Consider the following 7,799-nt stretch of genomic DNA (forward strand, 5'->3'; position numbering starts at 1 on the left):
ATGTTATGAAATAAACAACTGAAGATCATTCTCATTAAAGTATTATTGGAGTTCATAAACTGTTTGCAATGCACCGGGGTGTTACAGTAAATTTTCTTTAGTCCAGTATCAAATATTCTGGATTTAAACTTTCTGAAATTGGGCTTGTAGAGATGAGCGAATGTGAAAATACACCTGCAAGATATTTCCGATAAGTACGTTTCCTATTACATAGCCATGTTTGCCTCATATAGACAAGGCTGAAATAGGAATCTGTATTCTAGTATTTCATTTTACGTTGTCCTCCGGAAAAGCGGACCCATGATAGTAATTTTGCCCGTCCATTCAGCAAATCTTCGATCAGCTCTACTAAAAGCATTGAGGAAGGAAGCCCAATATAAAATCCCAATACAAAATATGCCACTATGATTATAAGGGTATGTTCACACACAAAATCAAAAACGTCCGAAAATACGGAGCTGTTTTCAAGGGAAAACAGCTCCTGATTTTCAGACGTTTTTTAAGCCACTTGCGATTTTCACTTCGTTTTTTTACGCCCATTTTTGGAGCTGTTTTTCTTCAGTCAATGAAAAACTGCTCCAAAAACGTCCCTAGAAGTGACATGCACTTCTTTTTCACGGGTGTCTTTTTACGTGCCGTTTTTGGAAAACGACATGTAAAAAAACGCCCCGTTGGAACAGAACACCGTATTTTCCATTGAAATCAATGGGCAGATGTTTGTAGGCGTTCTGCTTCTATTTTTTCAAGGCGTGAACTCCCTGAAATACGCCTAAAAACACTACGTGTGCACATACCCTAAAGGTGTGTTCACATGGGATATTTTAAGCCATTTTTTGGGTCGTAAACGTCCCGAAAATTGGCTGAAAAATCGGAAGCAGTATGCCTACAAACATCTGCCCATTGATTACAATGGGAAATACAGCGTTCTGCTCCGACGGGGCGTTTTTTTACGCCTCATCTTCAAATAACGGTACGTAAAAAGACGCTCCCGTAAAAAGAAATGCATGTCACTTCTTGAGCCATTTTTGGAGGTTTTTCATTGCCTCAATAGAAATACAGCTCCAAAAACGGCCATAAAAAACGCGAATTTGATTAAAAAACTGCTGAAAATCAGGAGCTGTTTTTGCTTGAAAACAGCTCTGTATTTTCAGCCGTATTTTGTTAAGCGTGTGAACATAGCCCTGTATATCAGATGCGTTCCTGTGTCTATGCTAAGGGTATGTGCACACGGTGAGAGGCATTTACGTCTGAAAAGACAGATTGTTTTCAGGAGAAAACAGCTGCCTCGTTTCAGCCGTAATTCCTCCTCCTCACATTTTGCGAGGCTTCTCTGACGGCCGTAAATTTTGAGCTGTGCTTCATTGACTTCAATGAAGAACGGCTCAAATTACGACTGAAAGAAGTGTCCCGCATATAATGTATAGAAGTGTCCTGCACTTCTTTTGACGAGGCTGTATTTTTACACGTCGTCGTTTGACAGCTGTCAAACGACGACGCGTAAATAACAGGTCGTCTGCACAGTACGTCGGCAAACCCATTCAAATGAATGGGCAGATGTTTGCCGACGTATTGTAGCCCTATTTTCAGGCGTAAAACGAGGCATAATACGCCTCGTTTATGCCTGAAAATAAGTCGTGTGAACCCAGCCTAAAGCTTCTGGTTCTGGTCTTGTGAAATTCCAGTTTATACTGCAGTTCTGTGGTGAAAACAAGGGCTGGATTATCCGTATTCCGGATGACACATGTATAGATCTTCAACATTTCACATGTCCATACGCAAATAAGTATTAAATTAGGAAAAAATGGCAGTACAATAAAATGAACTCTTAACACTAAAGGATCCAGAATATAAAAAATGTTCCCAATGTATATGTTTTGTTTTTTTCACACCTTGTGCAATGTGAATGAGCATAAATCTTCATGAGATCATCCAATTGACCAGAGGTAGACTCATGGGTATGTGTGGGACAACAGAATTGGACTGCTCAACCCAAAAATCTGTTCATCCTAAATCCATGGGCCAGGCTTTGAATTATTAGTGCAGTTATTACTGTATACTCTGTATTCATACTATAGAATAATGCACCTGAATGGGACTGAGCTGCAATACCAGACATAGCCCTTGGACAAGAATGGCACTGTTTCTGGGAAAAAAAACAATCCTTTTTTCTAAACCTGGACAACCCCCTTTAATGCCAAGAATGGAATCAGATCTCATCAGGACAAAGTATGTAAGCCTTTGGGAAAAGTTTCCCTGTTTTGTTCTGAATGGATCCAACCCTCCAAAATTACAGTACAGAGCTGTATTAAAAATGTCTGAATGCCGCCCTACACAGATCATTTTGCCTCTGCAGTTAACATTAATTTGTCAAAATGATAAACTCTTTCACTTGACTGAATCACAATACAATAATCCTGAGTTCATAGATGTGAATGAGTTTGGTAGTAATAAATATTCTACGGACAGAGCTCATTCTACAGGGTGGGCCATTTATATGGATACACCTAAATAAAATGGGAATGGTTGGTGATATTAACTTCCTGTTTGTGGCACATTAGTATATGGGAGGGGGGAAACTTTTCAAGCTGGGTGTTGACCATGGTGGCCATTTTGAAGTCGGCCATTTTGTATCCAACTTTAGTTTTTTCAATGGGAAGAAGGTCATGTGACACATCAAACTTATCGAGAATTTCACAAGAAAAACAATGGTGTGCTGGGTTTTAACGTTACTTTATTCTTTCATGAGTTATTTACAAGTTTCTGACCACTTATAAAATGTGTTCAAAGTGCTGCCCATTGTGTTGGATTGTCAATGCAACCCTCTTCTCCCACTCTTCACACACTGATAGCAACACCGCAGAAGAAATGCCTCCCGATCTGACCCCCTTAGACTTTTATCTTTGGGGTCATCTGAAGGCAATTGTCTATGCTGTGAAGATACGAGATGTGCAGCAACTGAAACTACGGATACTGGAAGCCTGTGCTAGCATTTCTTCTGCGGTGTTGCTATCAGTGTGTGAAGAGTGGGAGAAGAGGGTTGCATTGACAATCCAACACAATGGGCAGCACTTTGAACACATTTTATAAGTGGTCACAAACTTGTAAATAACTCATGAAAGAATAAAGTAACGTTAAAACCTAGCACACCATTGTTTTTCTTGTGAAATTCTCGATACGTTTGATGTGTCACATGACCCTCTTCCCAATGAAAACACTAAAGTTGGATACAAAATGTCTGACTTCAAAATGGCCGCCATGGTCAACACCCAGCTTGAAAAGTTTCCCCCCTCCCATATACTAATGTGCCACAAACAGGAAGTTAATATCACCAACCATTCCCATTTTATTTAGGTGTATCCATATAAATGGCCCACCCTGTACTACAGTACGTTACCAGCTATGATTGAGCTCTGGACTGAAAACATCAGCTGCGATTCTACTGTTATGCCTCTGAGTAACATATATACATATAGCCCCATTGTGCAAGGACAAAATAAATCCTTTATTAAACCAAAAAATTATATGAAATGTATGGTATATCTAAAGGCGTAGACAGCACCTACATTTACCATGGGGCTGGTGGTTTAGCTCCGGTTGTGCCCATCACTAATATTAATGAGTAATGTTGAAGTGTTCCAGGGTTCGCTCTGTGGAGGCATTGCATCATAAAACAGAGAAGGGTCGTCCTCTTTCTCTCCTACAAGAAAAGGAAGCACCAAATGCCAGGTTGAATGTCCGGGAATGAGGTAGAAGTAGGGTTAGAGCCTGTTCACATCAGCATTGGCTTTACGTTCAGGGGTTCCGTCGGGTGAACCACTCAACGGAAAGTCAAACAGAAACCTTAGCTTACGTTTGCATCACTATTGATATCAATGGTAACGGAAACATGGCTAATGGTTTCCGTTTTTGTGATGGAATCAATAGCGCAGTCGACTGCGCTATTGATTCAGTCGAAAAAAATGAAAACGTGCCGGCATGGTGACAAACGGAAACCATTAGCAATGTTTCTGTCACCATTGATATCAATAGTGATGCAAACGGAAGCTAAGGTTTCCGTTTGACTTTCCATTGAGGGGTTCACCCGACGGAACCCCTGAACGGAAAGCCAATGCTTATGTGAACCGGCCCTTACCAGGCTCAGTCGGTATTAACATTGGAAGGCCGGTGCCAGTAAAACATCTTGACTGGCAATAGCGAGTGCCTGTAATTTTGTAAGACCGTACAGGCGCAGGCAGGTTACTTCCTATGTGGATTGGATATTCCTTCATAGCCTGCCCAGCACTAGGAATGTCAGCAGAACCAGGACTAGGTCCAGTATAAAATTAATGTGCAAAAAAAGAAGGCACAGAACTGGCACATGTAAAGACATACTAAGGCTAGATTCACACGAACGTGACAGATTTACACATGTGAAAAACACGCATGAATCTCTGTGTGCTTTGCGTTATTAAATCAGTGTGCTTTGTGAGTGGCATGTGCTTTTCACACACTCGCAAATCACTTCTTTTTTCAATGGAATTGATGCGCAAATAACGCACAGCACACGGATGTGCATCCATGTGCGATGCGTGGTTTTCACGCACTCATTGACTTCAATGGGCACGTAGGTGCGTGAAAACGCACCAATATAGGACATGCGGTGAGTTTCACGCAACAGACTCTCGCTGCGTGAAAACTCACGCATGTGTGAACAGCCCCATTGAAATCAATGCTCGCGATTTCCATGCACAGCACACGGACGAGTATTACGCTCGTCTGAATAAGGCCTAAACCTGGCTAGAATTTTTTGGTGGAAAAGGTAGCAACCCTAGGTATAAGGAATGATCAGCACCTATGGGTCCCCCTTGGGTTGTACAGCTGTGGCTAAAAGTAGTTTGAGGGGTTAAACGGTGACGTAAAATTGATGGCCTATCAGTATACGTCATCAATATCTGATCAGTGGGGGGTCTGATGCTCAGCAATGAAGGGGAAGCAGCGCTCCAGAGCAACCCCTTCAAATAGATGATTGGCGGGGGTGCCAATAGTCGGACCCCTACCAATAAGACATTGATAGTCTATCCTGAGGATAGGCCATCAATTTTACGTCACCAGATAAGCCCTTCAAAAAAAAAATAAAAATAGAAATGCTCCTTCACATAAAAAGAGCGCTGATCCGTGACAGAGTCATGTTTGACATGTGCTCAACACTACATCAACATAGAACATAAAAGTTATAGCTGAAATATGTCTTTGCAGAACAAAAAAAAGAGAACTAAAAGTTTGTTTTGCAGTTACTGTCGTAGGCCATGTTCTTGTAGTAGTATAAAGTTTATTTTCTTCACCTGGAATCCACATTCATATCCCATATAAGATAATTCTGTCCTGAGTGTTAATATAGCAGCAGCAATAAAATACAATTTTTTATACATAATTGAGAAATATATAAAGGCAGGACGATCAAACAAAATCTAGCACAGACGTTCACTGTCCTTCAACCTGTAGCAGTTGGCGGTATTTTCCTATCAACAATATTTGCTTAACCCCTATTAAAAAAAAACCACATATTTCCACCATTTAACACTATGGAGCTTAAACATAGGATCCGTGTTTAAAGGGGTTGTTCGAGATTTAATGACTGTATTAATGCTTGTAATTTATAAATGTAAATACATTTGTAATATACTTACATTTTCCAAAGTGGCCCTGTTTCCAGATCCTGCCGTGGGGAACTTGACGGATGACGTCACTCTCTGCTCTGGCCGCTTCGTTGATCTTGAATTCTTTGCCAGGTATACGACACGTCACTTGTCACTTGGTGTATATCGGCTTGTTCTGTTGTAATGCGCATGCGCGGCCCCTGCTGTTATCGCGAGAACAGCAGGGACCGTGAGAACAGCAGTGACAGCGAATGCGCGTTACGGGCTGTGAAGCAGAACAAGCCAATATACACCACGTGACAAGTGACGTGTCGTATACCCGGCAAAGAATTCAAGATCAACAAAGCGGCCAGAGCCAGTGCAGAGAGTGACGTCACCAGTGAAGTTCCCCATGGCAGGATCTGGAAACGGGGCCACTTTGGAAAATGTAAGTATATTACAAATGTATTTACATTTATAAATTACAAGCATGAACACAAAGTCATTAAATCTCGGACAACCCCTTTAAGCTTCCATGTCTTAATTGGAGCTAATTGAAGTGCGCAATTCTACAGGTGATGAAGATGTTAATTTTCATTGTACTCCTCATCATAACCACTGACATATAACCTCTCTGCGTGGCCTGGGACATCTGTATAATAAGGCTATGTTCACATGCTTAAGCGAAAACAGCTCCTGATTTTCAGACGTTTTTTAATCAAACTCGCGTTTTTCACTGCGTTTTTTCACGGCCGTTTTTTGAGCTGTGTTTCTATTGAGTCAATGAAAAACGGCTCAAGAAGTGACATACACTTCTTTTTACGGGGTGTCTTTATACGTGCCGTTTTTTTGAAAATGAGACGTAAAAATACGCCCCGTCGGAACAGAACGCCGTATTTCCCATTGAAATCAATGAGCAGATGTTTGTAGGCGTCCCGCTTCCGAAATTAGCCCGTGTGAACATACCCTTACAGTAATGGTAAACTGTACAGTTATTTCTCTTATACATACATAAAATACAATAACAGGAAGGCCAGCACCAAAAGACCTAGTATATACAAAACATTTTCCCAATGTCTATGGTTTTTTCAGGTCTTGTTCAATGTGAATGAGCATAAATCTTCATGAGATCATACCATTGACCACAGGTAAACTCATGGGTATGCGTGGGACAACAGAATTGGACTGCTCAACCCAAAAATCTTATATCCATGGGCCAGGCTTTGAATTATTAATTCAGTTATTACTATATATTCTGTATCCATACTGTTATATAATTTAAATATACCATGTAGGCTGGTGATACTTTACAAACAGGGCCACAGATACCAGACAACAACACTGTTTGGTTACTACTGAAGAAACCCCAGAGTAAGGCCTCGTGCACACCACCGTTCATCAGGTCATAAACTACGGATCCTAGTATCCGTATATGGGTCCGTAATGCCTCTGATGTGCTTCCACAACCATTCCATATGTCTGTTTATTATGGCCGTGTTGTTTCCGTGAGTTATGCGTAAAAAAAAAAGAGGAGCAGGAGGAAATTGTCACTATCTTGTCTTCGTCCACGGAAACACCCACAGGAAGGTCACGTGATCAGATTTACCAGGCAATTTTCCTAGCAAAGTATTCGTAAAAACACACAGATGGCTTCCGTGTGCTGTTCATATTTTTACGGACCTATAGACATAGGCCTGAGCGTTGTGTTTTCCCGTATCAGTCTAGCAAATGGTCCCTTAGTCGTTTCCTGTTCCCAGTGTTCCCGTTCCTGCTACCTGTATCCCGTGCTACCTTGTTCCTGTGCCTTAAAAGAGTTGGAGTCGTGTTGTGTTACACCACGTCTGGTGTCTGCTGCCAAGGTCCCATCTGAGCCTAGCCACTGCTACTGTCTGTACTACCACATGTACCCTTGCTCAGACTATAGACTTTACTTGGTATACTGTTTGGCCATCTGCTATCCTGCCACGGCTGTACCGCCCAGTGGGTCCACATACCCACAGATCGTGACACTTATCTTGATGATCACTGTCTATTACCCAGACAAATCACTTTAATAACGAAATAATGTAAGCCACACACCAGTCTACTTCTCAGTCAACACCTCTGATTTGTGGAAAAGCAAATTCATCTCTCAATTTTACTTCTCTTCTCAGATCTATTCTCTAATAAACCGATCGACAGCCA

Source organism: Rhinoderma darwinii, chromosome 11 (assembly GCF_050947455.1).
Source record: "Rhinoderma darwinii isolate aRhiDar2 chromosome 11, aRhiDar2.hap1, whole genome shotgun sequence".
Lineage (NCBI taxonomy): Eukaryota > Metazoa > Chordata > Amphibia > Anura > Rhinodermatidae > Rhinoderma > Rhinoderma darwinii.